The sequence below is a fragment of the Neomonachus schauinslandi genome, chromosome 10 (assembly GCF_002201575.2).
Source record: "Neomonachus schauinslandi chromosome 10, ASM220157v2, whole genome shotgun sequence".
In the NCBI taxonomy this organism is placed as follows: domain Eukaryota; kingdom Metazoa; phylum Chordata; class Mammalia; order Carnivora; family Phocidae; genus Neomonachus; species Neomonachus schauinslandi.
Genome location: NC_058412.1, coordinates 12633360 through 12653950, shown reverse-complemented (window position 1 = coordinate 12653950; position 20591 = coordinate 12633360).

The window sequence follows — 20591 nt, the reverse complement described above, 5'->3', positions numbered from 1 at the left end:
TCACATAGACTTTCCTCTGTGCGTGCATGTTCCTGGTGTCTCTTCTTATAAGGACACCAATACTCCTAGATCAGGACCCCACCTTATGACCTCATTTAACCTTATTTACTTCCTTAAAGGTTCTGTCTCTAAATACTCACATTGGGAATGAAAGCTTCAGCATATGAATTTTGGCAAGACACAATTCAGTCCATAGCATGTGGTTATGTGTAAAAGAAAACATATATGAAGTGCCTAAAGCAGTGCTTGACACATCACAGGATGACCTTCAGTGATTATTGACTTTTATTTTATTGATTCCAATGATTATTCAGGAACTTTGCAGTTGGAATATGCAGGGCTGAGGGTCAGCCTTGGGCAAAAGGGAACCCATGACTATAAGGCCATGCAATTTGCAGCTATAATTATCCCCTATTTTATAGGAGAAGAAACTGGTCAGTCAGTAAGTCCCAGGGCTTATAAAGTCAACTTCTGAGTGAGATTGGCCGTCTCCAGAACTCTTAGTCTGTTAATTCCACATCAGGCTTGGAGCAGTCATTTTCGATGACGTTTGAATCACATAGCCACCCATCCCAGGGCCAACCCCTGCCATTTGTCTTTACTGAAACTTGGCCACACTTGAAGGAAAGCCTACAAACTGATCATCTACCAGACAGACTTGGCTTTGGATAGAAAACCCTTGCTACAATGTTTGTAGGAACAGTTCCAGCCATGGAGATATATATGTAGGCTGATTAAGAAATGTTACTGCCCTTTGAAAATTGAAGATTAAGGTTAGTACATATGGGAGCTAGAGATGTCTAATTTGTCTTTAAATTTGATTTATTGAAACCTCTAGCTTCAAAGCTCCCAGCGTAAAACCACTTAGCCATGAAAATGGCAAAGCTAATTCACACTCAGTTCAGATACTAGTGGGAAAAAGGTTGTTTCAGCTTCAGGCTTGAAGGGCGAGTGCATGGCCTGGGAGTACACACATTCTCCTGGCTCCCTGAGATATTTTTGAGACCTTCCAGAGGAGGCCCCAGGTTCTTAAGCCCAAGCAGAGCTTGCCTCCTCCAGACAGTGCTGGGGAGTTAACTCCAGCCTCCTCATCTTCTGCCCTTTTCTCTCATCTTTAGTGGTCTTTGGTTCTTCTTACCCTCTTCCACTTATTCTACTTTTCATTACAGATTTGCCATCAAATAATTACACCTCAGGACATAGAGATTATTGAACCAAAGAACCTAAGAGCTGGACGGGTAACTGGTGTTAATATGTTCAACATAATAAAAAGAAATAGAAACAGTGAGATGCAGCCTATTCCTTGAGGAGACCCAATATCTCAGCACATGGCAGGGATATAATTAAAAAGCAAATCTCCTGAGTCCCAGGCCTAGACTTTATATTATGGCTGTGGTTTACAACAGTGAGAACTAGACCTTAATGTAGTCCATATACCGGGCCTATTATGATTTGCATGGTAAAGCGAAAAGCTGAAAAAATGTGCTCATGAACCTGAAGTGGGAAATTGTGCTGGATCTTCCTACTTGTTTAAAGATCTTTTCAAACTTGTAAGAATTCTCAGATAGCCCCCAAGATTCTTACCCTGTATAACCCTTTCCCTTTGAATGTGGACAGGATGTGTGAGTAGTATGGATTATCACTTCCATGATTAGCTTACCTTCCATGGCAAAGTTCAAGGGATCTTGGTCAATTGGCTTTGAGTTATTCAAAAGGGAGATTGTCCCAACCTTATCCGATGAATTGTTTTTTTGTTTTTAAAGATTTTATTTATTTATTTGACAGGGAGAGACAAAGCGAGAGAGGGAACACAGCAGGGGGAATGGGAGAGCGAGAAGCAGGCTTCCCCTGCTCGATGCGGGGCTCGATCCCAGGGTCCTGGGATCATGATCTGAGCCTAAGGTAGGTGCTTAACGACTGAGCCACCCAGGCACCTCTATCAGATGAATTGTTAAAAGAAGTCAGAGGGATCTAAAGGGAGATTATCCTGCTGACCTTCAAGAGCAGGCCAGATAGATGAGATAGTGCACTGGTATACTATGAAGGGCTTACATGAAGGATGGAATAGTCCTGACCATTGATGCTAACAAGTAAGGCGATGGACCCTAGGATATGGTGGCTATCATCAGTGTGGTGTTGCCACCGGGTGGGAAAGCTCTGGTCACATAAGTTGGTGAATAATCAAAAGTCCTAAGACAAAGAAGCAGCAGGTGATAGGCAGGGCTAGCTCAGGGATGCAGACAGCCTTGATCAACAAATCCCCTTGAGACTGATCTGGCCAATGAGGAAACTGAACTAGTGATAACTGTATATCATCAGAATGAATCTTCTGGACATAAAGGGGCTGTGTCCTCTGAATGGACCAGATTTTTTTTTTTAATTTACTTTTTTTTATGGTTATGTTAATCCCCATACATTACATCATTAGTTTTTGATGTAGTGTTCCATGATTCATTGTTTGTGCATAACACCCAGTGCTCCATGCAGAATGTGCCCTCCTCAATACCCATCACCAGGCTAACCCATCCTCCCACCCCCCTCCCCTCTAGAACCCTCAGTTTGTTTTTCAGAGTCCATCGTCTCTCATGGTTCGTCTACCCCTCCGATTTCCCCCCCCTTCATTCTTCCCCTCCTGCTATCTTCTTCTTCTTTTTTTTTTTTCTTAACATATATTGCATTATTTGTTTCAGAAGTACAGATCTGAGATTCAACAGTCTTGCACAATTCACAGCGCTTACCAGAGCACATACCCTCCCCAGTGTCTATCACCCAGTCACCCCATCCCTCCCACCCCACCCCCCACTCCAGCAACCCTCAGTTTGTTTCCTGAGATTAAGAATTCCTCATATCAGTGAGGTCGTATGATACATGTCTTTCTCTGTTTGACTTATTTCGCTCAGCATAATACCCTCTGGAAAACAGTATGGAGGTTCCTCAAAAAGTTGAAAATAGAGCTACCATATGATCCAGCAATTGCACTACTGGGTATTTACCCTGAATGGACCAGATTTTAACTTATAGCTAAAACTCTCAGAAAGGTTGGGACATATAGAGATTCACTGAGATAATTCACAACTCAAAAAATGCATTCCTTTTTTCCACCTCATCCCTAGTATAGATCCTGCAAAGGGCCCTGGATCATGAGACATACAGAGTTTAGATCAGTGTAGAGGAAAGAGAAACCATTTTGGTTGAAGAGTATAGAAGGAGGTACATAATGAAAGTTTTAGTTCTTTCCTTTCCTTTCCTTTCCTTTCCTTTCCTTTCCTTTCCTTTCCTTTCCTTTCCTCTTTCTTTCTTTACTTCTTCCTTCCTCCCTCCCTCCCTTCTTTCCTTCCTTTCTTTCCTCCTTCCTTTTTTTCTTTCTTTCTTTTTTATCAGAAGAACAATTTGTGACCCCAGGAGAGAGCTAAGCATTGAGACAATCCTTCATCTATTTGGAGGCCACAGAGGTAGTAGGGAATCCTGGCTCCCTGGATTCCAGACCAGTGGTCTTGACATAAAACAGCAGATCATGTTAACTCAGTCAAGTTCCTCTGGTCAACAAAATCCTAACAGGAAGATAATGATACAGCAAGAATAGTTGATGAGAGAAAATAATCAGCCAAAATAATATCCCTGTAAATCTCAATTGCCCCTAATAACAGCTGCCAGTCATTCCTTACCACATTCTACTTACTTTTCTAAACACTTCACATGTTGCAATTTGAAGTACTCTTATTATCCTCATCGTTTAAATGAGAAAATCGCACAAAGGTTAAATCAACTGCCTAAAGTTGTTTTGTTATTAAGTAGTAGAGCTGGGATTTGAACCCAGCTCTACTGGGTTCTTGGCTACTTGCCCACAGAGTCTGCCTGCCTCACCGCTGAACTCTTCTGCTCGTCAATACTGGTATCATTTTTCTGTTCTGGCTTCTTTTTTTTTTTTTTTTTAAGATTTTATTTATTTATTTGACAGAGAGAGAGAGAGAGCACAAGTAGGCAGAGAGGCAGGCAGAGGGAGAGGGAGAAGCAGACTCTCCACTGAGCAGGGAGCCCGACGCGGGGCTTGATCCCAGGACCCCGGGATCATGACCTGAGCCGAAGGCAGCCGCTTAACCGACTGAGCCACCCAGGCGCCCCATGTTCTGGCTTCTTTTTAACTATTGATCATTTTCTTTGGTAACCCTCAGTAAAAACATAAGCCCTTTAAAGACAGGATCCTGCATTGATTTCCCTCGGGCCTTTACTTCCTGCCAAGCATGTAGTCAGTATCTTAGAAATGTTTGATTGATGAATTATTGAAGTCAAACCCTTACAGTATTGTTTAAAATTCTCTGCACGTCATCACTAAAGGCAAATATAAGAGCATTCTCACCAATTTCCTTTCCTATTCCCAAGGAAATTGCCCAGGCATTACATGGAGAGCTAACAGCCCCAGCTCTCCTCCTGCCTCTTGGCAAGGAGGTTAGAGTAGCACCCATCAATAGGCAGCCCACCGCAGCACCGTCGTGACCCAAGCCCACAACCAGCGAGAGAGCCTTGGAGAGTGAGGTCCTTTGGGCTTCTTTTGTTGGCAGCATTTCACCTTTTAGTCCTCTTCATCCTTCCACGCACTGGGATATTGCATTGCTAAGACCTAAGATTAGTTGCTTGTGGAAGAACGAGTAGGCGTTTGCAGCAGGCTCTGTTAAAATCATTACCTATTCTCCTCCCAACGCTGCCTGGACCAAATGCCTGGATTCGTGACTGCGTTCAAAAAGCTGTGATCGAATCCATAATCCCAGCCTTTAAAATAGATCTTTCTAGATGAAGAAGAAAAAGTGGAAAACATTTTCTTTGCAGTTATTTTGGGAAAGTGACCTGAGAACATTAAAGGGCACTCAGTAACTATTTGTTGAATGAATGTGTGAATTGAAAAATGCCAGCAGAATTTTACATTAAGAAGATCTCGTTCCCAGAAGAGTGGCCTTCTGCCAAAGACAGTTCCCTCCTACTTAATACACTGCCACCTTCCTTTTGTAAAAGCCACTGATTCTAGCATGTATTTCTTCATCCAGTCTTTCCATTCATTCATGAATCACTTATTAAAGGCCTTCTATTGATCAAGATCTATGAGAAACTGGAATGCAGTGTTGACAAAGTCCTTGAGCACAAGATTATTTGTTGGCTTCTATTCCTGGACTTGATGTCTCTGTGTGAAATTGTTGATTTGCATTCTTATTGAAAATTCCTCAAGTAACAGGTCCCTATTTGAAAGTTCCTCCCCCTAATGGCAGAAGAGATCACACAAAGTACTTTTCTCATTTCATGAGCTTGATACCTGGGCCACAGTTAATTGGACTAAAGTTGAATGAATCTCTACAGATTGAAGAACTCATCAGATTGCATCTCTTTGGAAACCTGAAGAGAGTGTTAGTCAGCAAAAACAAAAGTAGGCAGATAAATTATATAAATTGTTCACTCTACCCCCCAAAAATGGGAGTAGGCATTCTTTATTAGTCAGGAAAGGTTATGCTATTCTGCAATAACAAAAAACTCCAATATTTCAGTGGCTTAACCTAACCAGGTTTTATTTCTTACACACATTTCTTTATCTAGTGTCGGTGGGGGTTCTGCTCTACATGGTTACTCAGAGACCCAGGCTGATAGATGGCTCCACCACTCTATAGCTACATGCATCTAGAACACGCAGACTCCTCAGTCACGGCCAGAGACAAGGGAGACTGGAGAATTATGTGTGGGCTTTTCATGGCCTCAACAGGCAAATGATACATGTCACTTCTGCTCACATTTTGTTTTCCAAGTCTTGCCAAATGAATCCACTTAATTGCATAGGACTGGGAAATGTAGGAAGCAATTTTTGGTAAGCATGACTCTCTCTGCCACATACAACTAATACTGTACTTTTATATGTATATGACTTAGATGCCCATCTTAATTTATGATATATATCAGAAAACCATTCAAAGTTTAAAAAGATAAATAATGAGATAAAAAATGTAAATAGATGTTCTAATATCGTTTCTCCCTGCATTCTCTCTAAACTTGCAGATCGCTGGAGACCATGATGCTAGAGTTACTCATATATCATGACATTCTGGTTCCCTTTGGGGCAGGGCTATATCACTGCTGAGAGAATGTCTCTCTCTCTCTCTTTTTTTTTTCCTTTGTCCTCATGTCCTTACAAAGAATCCCAATTTATGGAAGTAAGTTGAGTTTTCCTTTGTTCTAAGCAACCTGAAAGAGTTTTAGCTCTCTGGGACCCATTAGAACATGCCAATCTGGAAATGCCATCAAGCTGCTTTTTGACTCAAGAGGAACAGCAGTATTTGGGCTGCTTGTTCTTTCTTGGATAGTTCTCTAAACCCATATGAATCCTTTATGCGTGTCTATCTTGCTGCCTTTCCAGCACAGTGCCTGATTCCTGACATTCCTTCAAAGATAATCCAATGATGATCATTCATCCTCAAGGCAAGGTTGATTCACAGCACAGTCGTTCATTCTACCTAGTGGCCCCTCACACGTGGAATCATAAATCCTTCAGAGAAAAAAAGGACCTTGAATTTAATTCCACACCACATTTCAATTATCCAAATTAGGAATTTAGCAAGTTGAGGCCCAGGTATGTTGAATGATTGGCCTAAGATCAAACAGCTACTTAGCAGCAAAACCCAGTATAAAGTAGAGTTGTTTTGACTCTTACAATTGTCAGGGGCAATAGGGACCGGAGCACATTAAAAAAGAAATACAAAACATAAAAACAATCACAATTTCACTTAATCTTTGTTAAGGCCTTTCTTGTGTCTTTTATGAAAATTGAAATCAAAGATAAAATGCTAATTAGGACTCAGTATAAAAATAAGGGTAAGAGAATGTTTGATGAAAGATTGGAAAAGAAAACACTATTTGAAGCAACCCTTCCATCTGTTCCAGAGAAGTCCAACATAGCAATCCCACCATCTTCGTGCAGCATAACCTAGAATTAATTCAGGCAGTAAGCTTGGCATTTATAGAGCAGTCTGCTGGGAAAGAGCAATTTCATTTCCAAGGACTTCACCAAAGTGAGGACCTGACTTTACACACCATTAAATTTTTCTGGAGGGTTCTTGAGAAATTTCTTAGCATTTAATAATCTGATATTTGTAATTCTCATTAAGTATTAAATTATACTTCTATTTCATGGTTTTATCAACTTTCTTTGAATGACCAAAATAATTTGAAATTATATAGTGAATGGTGTCATTCATTAATTCACCCATTCAACAGATAGTTACTGGACACTTTATGCAGATACTATACTAGGTGCTGAGGATAAAACAATGAATAAAGGCAGGTATGCTTCTGTCCTTACTGAGCTTACACTGTTGGTGTTGACATTACAGTATTAGTCCTTCAGGAATCCAAGTTTCGGTTTCTCTGGGTTTCTGAAGTCCATGTGAGACCTCTGTATTGTACCCCAGCTGAATTTCAAAGACATAATACTAGTCCAGTGTCCTGGAACAGAGCTTATATGAACTGGCTTTGAAGTGATCACATCTGAGTGTGAATCTCAGCTCTGCTATTCACAAGTTCTATTACTTTAGGCTAGTTACTCTCATTACTTACAAACTTCTCCATCTCTTCTCCAAGAGCTCCTAAGACTGGGTTAGATGAGGTATGTACTTACTGCATGTTCCCCACAAATGGCAGTATCACCATTTCAAATTTCCCCCTCAGATATTTGGAAACCTTTCTTGGACATAACCTTGGTCTTCTGACTTGCCCTGCCTCTTACGTTTTTACCACACTGCTGAAACTCCCACTTCCTCAGATTAGACCAACTCCTGCCTCTTGAGAATGGTTTGAACTTGGTTTGTGATTACTGGGCATTCTCTGAACCACTTCTAGAAGAACCTCTTGCACAGAACTCTACAATGTTCTTCCTTGGGCTTTGTCTCCCAGCTAGAGCAAAGCTACAATGACCAGTTCCCCTCTGCCAGGCAAACTGATCAGTGAAATTCATGAGTGATGTATGCTAAAGGCAGGTAATATCCCTCCTGTTGAGGATGCCTGGTATGGATTTTTACAATTTATCCTTATAACAACAGTATATAAGGTCATTTTACTATGCCCCTCCAATAGATGAAGAAATTGTTGACAGATACTAACTTTATAAAGTTTGAATATTAAATTAGAGTGAAGTAATATTTGCTGGATTTTATGGGAATTAAAAAAAAATAGTGTCCCTCTTTTCCCCACCCAAGTTCTGTATCAACTGAGAGATAGACAAAGAAGGCAGACAAATGGAGATCAAAATGTCAGCTTTAAAACTGATAGTGCTGGAAAAGTGGCTTACAAATTTAGCAGTGATAGTTTGCTACCACTGAACCCTAAAATGAGACAAAATTACCTGTCTAGTAAAGTCGGCTCTATGAATGAAATAGCAGGTCTCCTTCTCAAGGGGAAAGTCTTGTAACCTATGTTGGAGAGGGGACCAGACAGGCAGATCCCAAAAAGAATGAGATGAATTTTGCTTTGGGGGCTGTTCCTGCTTCCAAATTTGCCAGACAGTTGATTCCTCTTCCTGTGGGGAAGGAAGGGTGGAGAAATGCAGAGACGCAAGGAGGGTTTTACTCACTGAAGTCTCTCCAGGTGTACCTGAAGCAGGAAAAAGGAGATGCCCATTGTCCCTATTCCAACAGTAAATGCAGATCACAGCACTTAAGAATTCTCTTCTCCTCCCCATTGACTCCTGAGAGTTTGACAATTACTCTGAGACAGAAGATTTAAATGTCCCCATATCTGCGTATTGTCACATTAGTCATTCTACTAATAAGGGGGACCTGGGCTCTTATTACCTGTCAGGGAATTAGTTTTTCATTTTATAAATGCAATTTGGATGGCTTAAACTTTTGAAAGTAAGGACAGTATCATTCTCCACCTCTAAATCTCTGTGATTGTCAGAGGCATAGATATACCATAAAATAATACATGGCAATTAAAAGGATAATCATTGGGGCGCCTGGGTGGTGCAGTCAGTTAAGTGTCTGACTCTTGGTTTCAGCTCAGGTCATGATCTCATGGGTTGTGAGACTGAGCCCTGCCTTGGGCTCCATGCTCAGTGCAGAGACTACTTGAGATTCTCTCTCTCCCCCTCCTTCTGCCCCTCCCCCAGTCTCTCACACATTTTCTCTCTCTCTCTCTCAAGTAAATAAATAAATCTTTATTTTTTTTTTAAAGATTTTATTTATTTATTTGACAGAGACACAGCGAGAGAGGGAACACAAGCAGGGGGAGTAGGAGAGGGAGAAGCAGGCCTCCCTGTGGAGCAGGGAGCCCGATGCGGGGCTCGATCCTAGGACCCTGGGATCATGACCTGAGCCGAAGGCAGACGCTTAATGACTGAGCCACCCAGGCTCCCCTAAATAAATCTTTAAAAAACTTTTTAAAAAGATAATCATTTATGCCTTTCCTGCTGTACACTCAGGAAAGGATATCTTTTTGATGCCTACATTAAGTCTGGGTCAAAATTTACTCTGTCTTGAACATGAGCAGTGAGATTCTTTTCTCGCATAGAATCTCTCGAATTCACAAGGATAATTAAAAGTCCCTTGAACAATGTCCTACTTATATCTTTGTCTTTTCTAAGTAATCACGTGATCTTCAGATAGCCATGACTTCTAGGGAGGAAAGTACTAGACATATTAGAGACTGAGGCTTAGAGAGGTAACATGACTTGCTGGAAGTCACACTATAGGTGAATTACGGAGCTGGGATTCAAATCTACCACATTGTGATCCCAAATGTGCTTGGCCAAAAGCATATTTCAATAGTTACTGTGGCATCATCAAATCCTCCATTTGTTGATGTTCTAAAGCAATTAATAAGTTGCAAATGAAGATATACCTTTGGAGAATAAAGACCCACGAAGTGTATAAGACATACATGCAGCTCTTCTTAGATTGGTCCCCCTCCTAAAGGAAGGGGTTGGGAAGGACATTATTTAGTAGAATCAGACAAACATCAGTCAACCAACAGCCATCCCCCCCTGAAAGCCCCAGGATGAGGGTTCAAAGCAGGGGCTGCCATTTTCTTCACAGGTGGGTGTTTTGTGTCACCAGTTTCTTGGTTGTATCAGCTGAAATTGCTGGAGTGAGCAGTAAACATGGACATTAATCAGCCTCCAGGGATATCCTCCCATCACAGACCCAGACTATGCAAAGAGTGACCTGCCCCCACCTTGCTGGGCAGAAGGGATTGTGGATGCACTTTCCGAATCACCCAGTGTCAGACAGGTGTGAGCACTGTTATCAGATCCTACAGGGAGAGGGCCATAGGGAAAACACTAAGCAGATTTTTCAGTTTTGGCCCTTCCTAGAAACAGCCCATGTGAGCTTTTCTTATCTTCACGATACGTTTGGGTTGCATTTCTCACCTTAAGATGTGAAGGAATCTGCTCAAATATCCCATAGATGGGAATGCGTCCTCAGTGATATGTTGCTGCATAAAGGTATAAGTCCTGTGGTGACCATAGTGTTATTTACACACACACACACACACCCACACACACACTCCCTTTCAAGATCCTGCTAATTGACTTATGCTTATTCATAAAAAAATCATGCTATGATGTTAATGGTCTCTCATGCCTCTTATTCGTCAGTCAGTGAATTGATTGAGAGAATATACTGACCATATTCCCGATATGGCCTGTTATCTGCCTACTTGTTGCCTTCTTGTCTTACCTTTCTTTTCCTTACCTTTCTGTTCCTTGAAGATCTCAATAAGGTCAAACTCCCTTGCCAAGTTAGTGAGCTTCTGTTTTCCCAGGGAGAGAAAATTGGGAAAGGCCTTTGAAGAATCAAAAGAAACTTATCAGTGGAGATTTGAAGGCAGGGTTATAGATATAGAAGAAAAGAGCATGAATAAAGACATAGTGATTAAAAAAAAAAAAAAGCCCTATGTACATTTGTTCCCAAGGCCTGGTACCCTGTAGAATCCAGCCCACTGTAGAGACTTGTCACCAGGTCATGGAAGGGAGGGGAGTAACGAGGGGAGGAAGCACAGAATAAGGGATTGGAAATGAGGCCTTTGGTCCTCTGTTACAAAGAGGATGCTGTGATGCATCAGAAAGAAAGATTTTGTTGGAACAAAGTGTCCCATTTTCCTGCAACGAAAGTTAAGATTGTTTTAATTCTGGAAGTGCAAAATAAGGTTTTGTTAAGAAAGCTGTCTTGACAGTCAACTCAGCCTCAGGAAGTCGAACAACAAGCAGTGGCTTATAAATCGAGCTTCGCTTTCTCATTTTGTTCTCTCTCTCTCTTTTTAGAAAAGAAAGATTACCTATTTGTTTGTTTGTTTACTTGTTTTCCTGGAATGGAGGCATTCCAGTAGAGTATTACCATCACCCTGGGATCTCCCTGCTTGATGGCAATTCAGCATTGCTTGAGTAGCTTCTTGCCAGAATTCATGCTTTCCTGAGTCCCTTCCGGAGGCTTGAGGAAACTCCTGGGTTAGAGAGAGGAGAGAATGAGTCATTATAATAAGTCATTGTAAGCTTAATGGTTTTCACCTTGGAGACTATAGGGTGAAGCCCAAGAACACAGGATATGGAGTGTGTAGACTCAGGAGAGAGACTCCTGGCACTTAACACTCCACTGACCTAGGCCAAGACACAGGTCTTTGAGCCTTGAACCCCTTGCCTGTAAATGGGGTAACCATCTACATCGTTTGCCCCATGAGGTTGCTCTGTGATCAGTTGAGGTCCTGCATGTGCTTAGATTCTGTAGCCCCAAAGGAAACTTGGTACAAAAATACAGAGTTTTCAGAGATGGAGAGCGTATGTGCATAGGCTAGATCGGTATGAAGAATTTAGTTGCTTAGAGAAATCAGATGTTCTAGATAGAGGGCTATCTAAGAAACATATTTATGTGAAAACATCTAGGTGTCAAGTGACAAGAAGAGAGAAAGCTACTAAAATAGTGTGGGTTATGATGTGTGTGTGTGTGTGTGTGTGTGTTCCCGCATGAGCAGGGGTGTGATAGGGTTCTTACATCCCCCATATTTAGAGTTCCACTGCCCATGGCACTGAAGTACCAGAAAGTGCCTTCAAAACCCAGTTTATCTGAGTTAATTTTATTTTGACTCATAAAGCAGCTGACATTTCTCAGTAGCTCAGCTTCACCTGTAATCAGAGCTCCTTTATGGTTTCAGAGAGGGAGACGGTGTTGAGTGTGGACAGAATCCAGGACAGTCCATAGAGACCATGCTTTGTGATGTGTTCCTAGTATGAGTTTATTTTCTTAACATTTTTCCATTTATTTCTAAATGAAAAAGAAAAGATGGTTTATCTCTTGGATAAAATTTAACTTCCTTCACAAATTGCCCATGGTTCAGACAGATGGACCTCTCCATGTCTTAACTTATTCAATCTATCCAATAACTCTTTGAAGTAGGTATTAGCATTATTCCCATTTCACAGATAAAGAAACTAAGACACAGTTTAAATCCATTCACCAAAGTCCCACAGCTGGCAAGCAGCAAAGTTGGATTCAAACCTACCATCTGGGGCTTCAGTTTGTAGCCTTAACCATTATACAACACTGCCCCTCATGCTGAGTTAGAGCAGGTAGCTTGTGGGTCCTGCGCTTCTCCACAACTCCTCTGATAGTAACAGACATATCGCATGTCGTTACTGAACAAGACCCAAGGGAGTTTGGCTCCCCGCTTGAAGGGCCATTAGGCATGTCCTCATTTTGATAATTAACAGTCCCTCTAGGTCCCTTTAACACTATATATATTTATATATCTATCTATATCTATATCTATAGATATAGATACTTCAAAATTACATGAAGTAAGAAGAGAAAAAAGGATTAAAGAAGGTAAAGACAGGGCAAGTGTGTGTGTGTGTGTGTGTGTGTGTGTGTGTGTGGTATATCTCTACACACACATACGCTTTAGTTTGTTTACAGTATAAATTTTGACCCATTTGAGAAGTATATGAATGTGTGACTTATTGTAAAAAAAATATAGAGTATTATACTTGTAACCTCAATACTTGGTCATTTATGAGACACAGATAAAGGAATACTTATGAACACAGCAAAAATTTAGGAATCTGGAGATCTGGGTTCTAGACCTGAAAAGTTTCCATGCATAAATGGCTCTGTGAGATCCAACGGTCTCTTAAAAAAAAAATTATATACTTCATAATTCCTTTCAGTAGAAGCCAGATAATGATGTATTTGTACCTTTGAAGATCAAAATAAAATGTGTGAGGATGTATTTTGGAAAGGAAAATGTCTTCCATACATTCAAGGGACTATTATTGTGCATAATGAGAATGCATTAAAATAAGAGAGGATGATATACTCATCCCCAAGTGAACCCAAATACATGATTGCACTTGATCTTCACACTGGTGAACCTGCTCCACTTTGAAATATCCAAACAGTTGCAAGAGCCACCGCTGGTGGACCTCATTCTTCAAAGGAGAATCTAGAAAGAATAAGCACTGCACCCCCTCCAATTTTAGCCTTAGGAAGGAAGTTGTAAGAAGTGAGTTGGTTCTGGGGGGCTCTGGCCAGTTGGGGAAAGGTAGGGGTTTAAATGTGAAGTTTAGCATCACACTCCAAAGCATTTGGTGAAGAGAGATAAAAGCGTTAAGTGTAGATTACTAATAAGTACATGTTTATCATCCTTCAGAAAGCATGTACTGGGATAAAAGTGGGGGAATAGTTATGTTTTTTCAAAATTCCTTAGTTCCTATTTATACATTATGGTCGCTGAATAGATAATTCTGCAAGTTGATATCTAAATGTACCTAAATATGTAGATATGTGTTCGTTTCTAGAACAAACTTGTTTTCTGAGACAAACACATTGTTAGAATGAGGAGGGAATTTTAATTCTTATGTTCTAAACTACTCACTGCACAGAATAAAAGCAGATGACTATCTCCACAATAAGGCAAAACTCTATTTCTGTTCATATAATCTCTATTAAAGGCTTAATAAAGCATTTGCATGTTATTAAAGGAGAAATGAGAAAGAAACTGAACAAGATGTTAGGAGGTTTACCAAATCAGTGATAGAATTTGAATGCATTTGGAAAAGATATTTGTATAATTGGTCTTTTTAATCTGGTATCTATGGAAACAAACATATATTAATACCCAGAATAGATCACTGTGTCTGCGTTAGTTCCGGACAGAGTCCATCTCTTCTGACACCACATCATCTTGAGAGCTGAAAGCCCAGGTCCTCTCCCTAAAGGTCAGCCCCGGACCTAGGCAAGGATGGCCCAGTCTTGGTATTTGACCAAATCTGGGCACTCCTTTCCAGACCACCTGCTTTTTAAAAGCCAAAAGGACAAAAGGTTGCAATAGGAATCCTATATCAGTATGGATGAATTAAAGACTCAGTTGCAGATTAATTCACTTAGGTCTGCTTGGTGGTTCCTGTTTGTGTGTTTACCACAGAGATGTTGGAGCCGGGATTCAGCTTCCAGAGAACAGGTGGGAAGGGGCATCACAAAATGGTGCTCTGCTGGTAAGAGGATTTACATCTACAGCTCTGACCTAGACACCTCCACTTTCTTTGTTCTTTCATTTGTGTGAGTTTTTCTATTTCTCCACCACTGGAAGCCTGCCAGTCAAAATAGCCCCTGACCACCTAACCATTGATAAGTCTAAACATGAGATGCAATTTTCTCTTCTGACCGTTAGCAAGCAAGGAAGGGATGGTGAATTAAGTTGGCCTTCCAGCAGCAGAGAGTTCATGATCTTTGTTGCTGCCAATACAATGCTGTTTAGACCTGTACTGATGAGCACTAGGAGCACTGTAAAGAATTTAAAATACATGTACTGGGTTATCAAAGAAAATAGAAATCAATAGAGCTCATTTCTCTCTTCCAAAAATACGTCATTTAAGGTCCTTTCCATGGTTACAAATGACCCATCTAAGGCTAAAAAGAAAGGTATTTTATGTCATCCTGGAGATCCACAGTGGTGATTATAAGACTGTGTGTGTGTGTGTGCGTGTGTGTGTGTGTAGTGGGAGGGGATACTAAGCATCAAATACTTGATTTTAGGTTACCAAAACTGACCACAATTCACTATTTCACTCTTTTTTAAGAATATTTATTGAATACATACTAAGTACTAGTCCTCTTTAAAACATAGAGGCTACATTGATAATAGACACACACTCTGCTCTTAGGAAGCTTGCATTCTTGTGGAAGCATCCAGATAATAAGCAAGTCAGCACATGAATATATAATATGTCAGATCCCAGGCAGCACTGGGGAAGATAATCTAGGGAAGGGACAAGAAAATGACGGGACCCTATTCAATAAGTGTGGCCCACAGAGGCCTCTGTGATTTGGTACCCCTTGAAGAGACCTGAGTGAACTGAGAGAACCAGCCACATGAACATCTCAAGGAAGATGTTTCCAGGCCGAGAGAAGAGTAAGTGTAAAAGGATGTAAGGAAACACTTGTGGGCAGTTGTTATTAATCTGTCAGATTCAAAGTAAGTTGGTTCAGGAAAGCCTGCTCTCTGCTGAGAACCAGCAGCTTTTTGAGGGAGTTAGAACTGACTCCATCTTCTCGAACCGTGACTACACACAGAGAGTCTCATGTTCTGACAGCTGACAATGCATCTCCCACCCTTTACCCTCCACTCCCCTTTTGGATTTACGTGGCCCACATAAAGTGTAAGCAGAAAAATATAAAGACAACAAATGCACATATAAGAAGCTTCCTCAAAAGGGATTGTTCAGTATCAAAATTAAGCAATTATAGGAAATAAAGAATACATGGGATAGTGTGCAGGAAGCAACTTTGATAAGATGGCCCTGGGTCTGTCAGAGCTGGAATTGTGTGATAGGTTTTCGGAGTGCTTCCCAAACACAGGGCACCATGCCCAGGGCTGGGATGGAAGAAAAACAAAATGGATGCTTAATCTGTGTCCCCAAGGAGCCAATGGCAGTTAAAGAACAACAGGCCCAACCGTATCTTCATGGTGCGTATCTTCATGAGGTAGCAGAGGCTACCTCAATCTTTGATGTCAAGCAGGAAATGGTTCAGAGCCCAATCTACCACCTCTAGGCTGTCAGACCATTTGTGAGCCTTGTAACACTGCAGAAACTTGGCTTTCGACAGGGGCATTGTACATACCTTCTAGGCTTGTTGTCAGAATAAATTTAATAATGTGCATAAAGCAACTAGTACTGTGATAAACGTTTCCTTCCCAGGTGGGGAGGTTATTCCTAGGAAGCTAAGGATAGGCTTCAAAATGCCCTTTCCATAATAGACTATTTATCTAAAACAGTACCTTCATTTAGCAACCATCCAAATGCCTAGATTTATTGGAGCAGTACAAAGGCAGTGGATATTAGCATGACTTACGAACTTTATTTATAGCTATAATCACGCCTGTACTTTATCCATTTTTACATTTTAAATAAGAGTTGTTTTCATGTCCCTCTGTGAATTGTGTTCATTAAATGTCTCAATCCATTTCCGCCTAGAATGCATAATCACTTAATCTTTTGTTTGCCAAAAAAAGCTCAGAACATGTGGATATAATAAATTCATAGAGCCAATCAGATAGCTATCTCACATCCATTAAACAAACCGTACTTTGTACTAGATCCTGGACATATAAAATCAAATCTGACCTTACTTCCCAGGAAATTACACTCTGGTGATGGAGCAGGAGATGTAAACGATTAACAAAATAATACAATAATTACAGATACAGAGATAGCCTCACTCACCATGGAAGTACTAAGGGGTGACTAACTCTATTCAAGTGTTGGAGATCCCTAGGGAGTCTGAAGCTCTTAAGAGAGGTGTGAATGGAAATAAAAAGTGTGAGTGGAATTATAAGCATATGTGCTAGGTAGATGAGATTAGCCTAGAAGGGTCTGTGGAGTTAATGTGGAGAAGGAGGCAAGAAGAGAGGGAAGTTGTTGGAGAAACTACTCTACCTCATATACAGCTTGATGTTGCAGATGTGGAGCTGAATGTTGTATGACCACTGAGAGGTAGGTCACTGACCCCCTACTATATACTCCTTGAACACACCATCACTGGTGTGCAAGGGGGGGTCTTGCCAGACTTTTCTAACCTGCAATGAACATTTACCTGCTAATTTTTCACAAAGAAGAATATGTGATGTAGAAAATGTGGGAATCAATGGTTCTAAAACGTAGCTGTAAACCAGAAAGTGGACATAGCAGCAAGGTGCTACAGGAGTTGAAGATGAGCTTTAAAGCTAGCGGGATGCCCTGGACATCCAAATAAGAACATATACCAGCTATTCCTCTCTCATCGGAAACATACAGAGGTTTGTAATAGTCAGGATTTTCCAAAGAAACAGAACCAATGAGAGAATAGGATGTGTCACATCCAAATAGAGAGAGAGGGGGCTGTGGAGAGAGGGATTTAAGAAATTGGCTCATGTGATTTGGGGGACATGTTTGAAATTTGCAGGACAGGCCTGCCGTCTGGAGGTCTAGGGAAGAGTTGATTTTGCAGCTCAAGTCTGAAGGCAGTTTGGAGGCAGACCTCTTTTCTCTTCGGGGAACCTCAGTCCTTGCTCTGGAGGCCTTCAACTGATTGGATGAGACCCACCCACATTATGGAGGGTAATATATTTACCCAAAGTCTACTGGTTTAAATGTTAATCACATCTAAAAAATGCCTTCTTCAAAGCAACATCTGGGCTGCTGTTTGACCAAAAAACTGGTCACCATAACCTTGACGCTTGACACATAAAATTAACCATCACAGATCTCTATACAACTGTAGCCCCTGGAAGAGCTTATGAAAAGTTAAAGGATGGAAACAATTCTCTAAACTGGAGCTGTATTTTCAGCCAATAGGCCACAGGTTGCTAATGAGGCAGATAGTGCTAGCCATAGACCTTGCTGAAATTCCATTTTTTAAAGGATTTATTTATATATTTTGAGAGAGAGAGAATCTTCAAGCAGGCTCCCAGCTGAGCTCAGAGCCAGATGCAGGGCTTAGTCTCACCACCCATGAGATCATGACCTGAGCTGAAACCAAGAGTTGGACACTCAACCAACTCAGCCACTCAGGCTTCCCTGAAATTCCATTTTCATTCATTCTTTTGATAAATATTTATTGAAAGCATTCCATTTGTTAGGTCCTGTCATTTGAAAAAAAAATAATACATTATTGACTTGGCCCAAGAAGCTTACAATGAGAAACAAATATCAAAGCTGGAATAACCCTTAAAAATAATCTATTCAGCCTCCTCCTTCCAGAGAAACCAGGAGGCTCTCACTCCTGATCACACAGTGTATTAATTCCAGATCTGGAGTCATGCCTCAGAGAGTTTGATCTCCCTTGGTACTCTTTTCCCTAACTGGGAATTCAGTCACTGTCCATATTTCTGCGCTTAACTTCATTTGCCAACCATGGAGCAAGCCTCTTGAGAATGTTTGGGTCTCCTTGCACAATGAAATGAGTCCAGTTAGAATTTTGAGAAGTATGACATTGATCCCTTAAAGCAACAAGACCCTCTTCTCTGCTCCTTAGGTGGGCTCCTAAATAGCAAATTTTAAACACAAACAACAGATGGATTGTCACTCTTTACCTCACCACTGAGAAATAAGACAGAGAGGGGAAAGTTGAGAAAGCAGTTATGGGACTCTGGAGTGCTGTTACGGGAGTACAGTGGAGTCACAGGAAGAAGGTCCCCTATGGCAGGGGAGGGATCCTGCTGTGCAAGCTGTACTGGGTGGTGTGAACTCTTGTTTCCATTCCTAACCAATGAACTGGTCTACTGAGGCTTTTGAATGCATGGCTGAACAGCTCATTAAAAAAAAAATTAAAAAAAAAAGACATTCATAACAAGCCCTCCATCTAGAACTTAGCTTCTTCTGAAAAACAAGGAATTTAATAAAACTAAATGAAAATACCTAACACTGTTTTTCCAATTCCTTGTTCCAGTCTTGTTAATCTATTTCAAGGAGGTTTTATTTATCTCTGACTGTAACAGGACGAGTTGTTTCTTCTGGAGAAAGCAGCCCAGGTGTATTCTGCCCCCAACTCCCCCACAAAACACTACAGCTGGCATGACGGTGACAGCGAGGTTGCCCTGTCTAGAGGCAACTTCTTGGCCAATCTTTGTATAGTACCTTGTAAAGAATAACATCAAGCATAGTTGAATGACATAAATAGAAGGGGAAGATTTCATTGTTATCTGTAGAGGACTACATTTTCAGGTAGCTATTACACATTACAGTTCCCTCTGGATCAATATAGAGATGAGACACAGAGAATTCTAGTACACAGAATGGTGGCAGGACACTAAAGAACATCTTCTTAGACAAAGTTCATGAAAGATAGGTGCAGACTTAATCCCACTGCCTCCTGTCATAATTCTCTCCGATTGCAGCCACTCTCCACCATCATGTCAACCGCAGACATTATCAGTAGAGAAATTGGCCTGCCACTGTGACCTCATCTTCTAAGAGTATTTCTTGTGAGCAATATTTTCCAATCTTGTGGAGATTTATCAGTATCTTATGACATTCAGCATGATATCTGGGCAGTGAGAGCTCTCCCCACATGCAGTGTCAATAAATCAAGCTTCCAAAAGAAGGTTCATTCTCGAAAAACAAGTGTGTTCATTCTCGAAAAACAATTAACAACAGAGCATGAAGAAATGGTGCAGATTAAGTAGAAGAAACTATCAGTATTGCTCAATTAATGCACCATTTCCTCCACTCTAGTTCAGTGGCTGAAAACATGAGGATAAGCGTTGTGATGTTTACAAGGAGATCATGACTTCTAAGTGGAAATAGGTGTTAGTTTGGTTTCAAGAGCTGGGCTTCTCTTCTGCTTTATTAGCTTCAAGTCTTTGTAAAAAAATAAAAATAAAAACAAAGCAAAAATCTGGAGTCATGAATTTCTCATATAATATCTGCCACTGGTGATCCATGGAGGTTTAAAGGACATTATGCTAAGTAAAATAAGCCAGGCACAGAAAAACAAATACTGCATGATAGTATATGAAGAATCTAAAAAAGTCAAATACCTGGAAGTAGACAATTGACAGGTAGTTCTGAGGGGCGGGATGTGGGGGAAATAGGGAAATGTTGGTAAAGGGTATGAAGTCTTAATTATGTAAGATGCATAAATCTAGATATTTAATGCAAAATGTGATGACTATAGGTAATAGCGCTGTATGAATACTAGAAATTTGCCAAGAGAGTAGATTTCAGGTGCTCTCATCACACACACAAAATGGTAATGATGTGAGGAAATGGTATGTTAACCTGTTCACTGTGTGTGTTTGTGTGTGTGTGTATAATCATGATGTTGTACACCTTAAAAATATACAATTTTTAGTAATAAAGTATTTTTCAAAATGTGGGGCCAGAAGAATGTCCAAAATTTCCAACAAGTCTTCCTTCCTTTTCCTTTTCTCTCCCTCCATTCCTCGCTCCCTCCTTCCCTTCCTTTCCTTTCTCCTTTCTCTTCCTTTCCTTTCCTTTCCTTTCCTTTCCTTTCCTTTCCTTCCCTTCCCTTCCCTTCCCTTCCCTTCCCTTTCCTTTCCTTTCCTTTCCTTTCCTTTCCTTTCCTTTCCTTTCC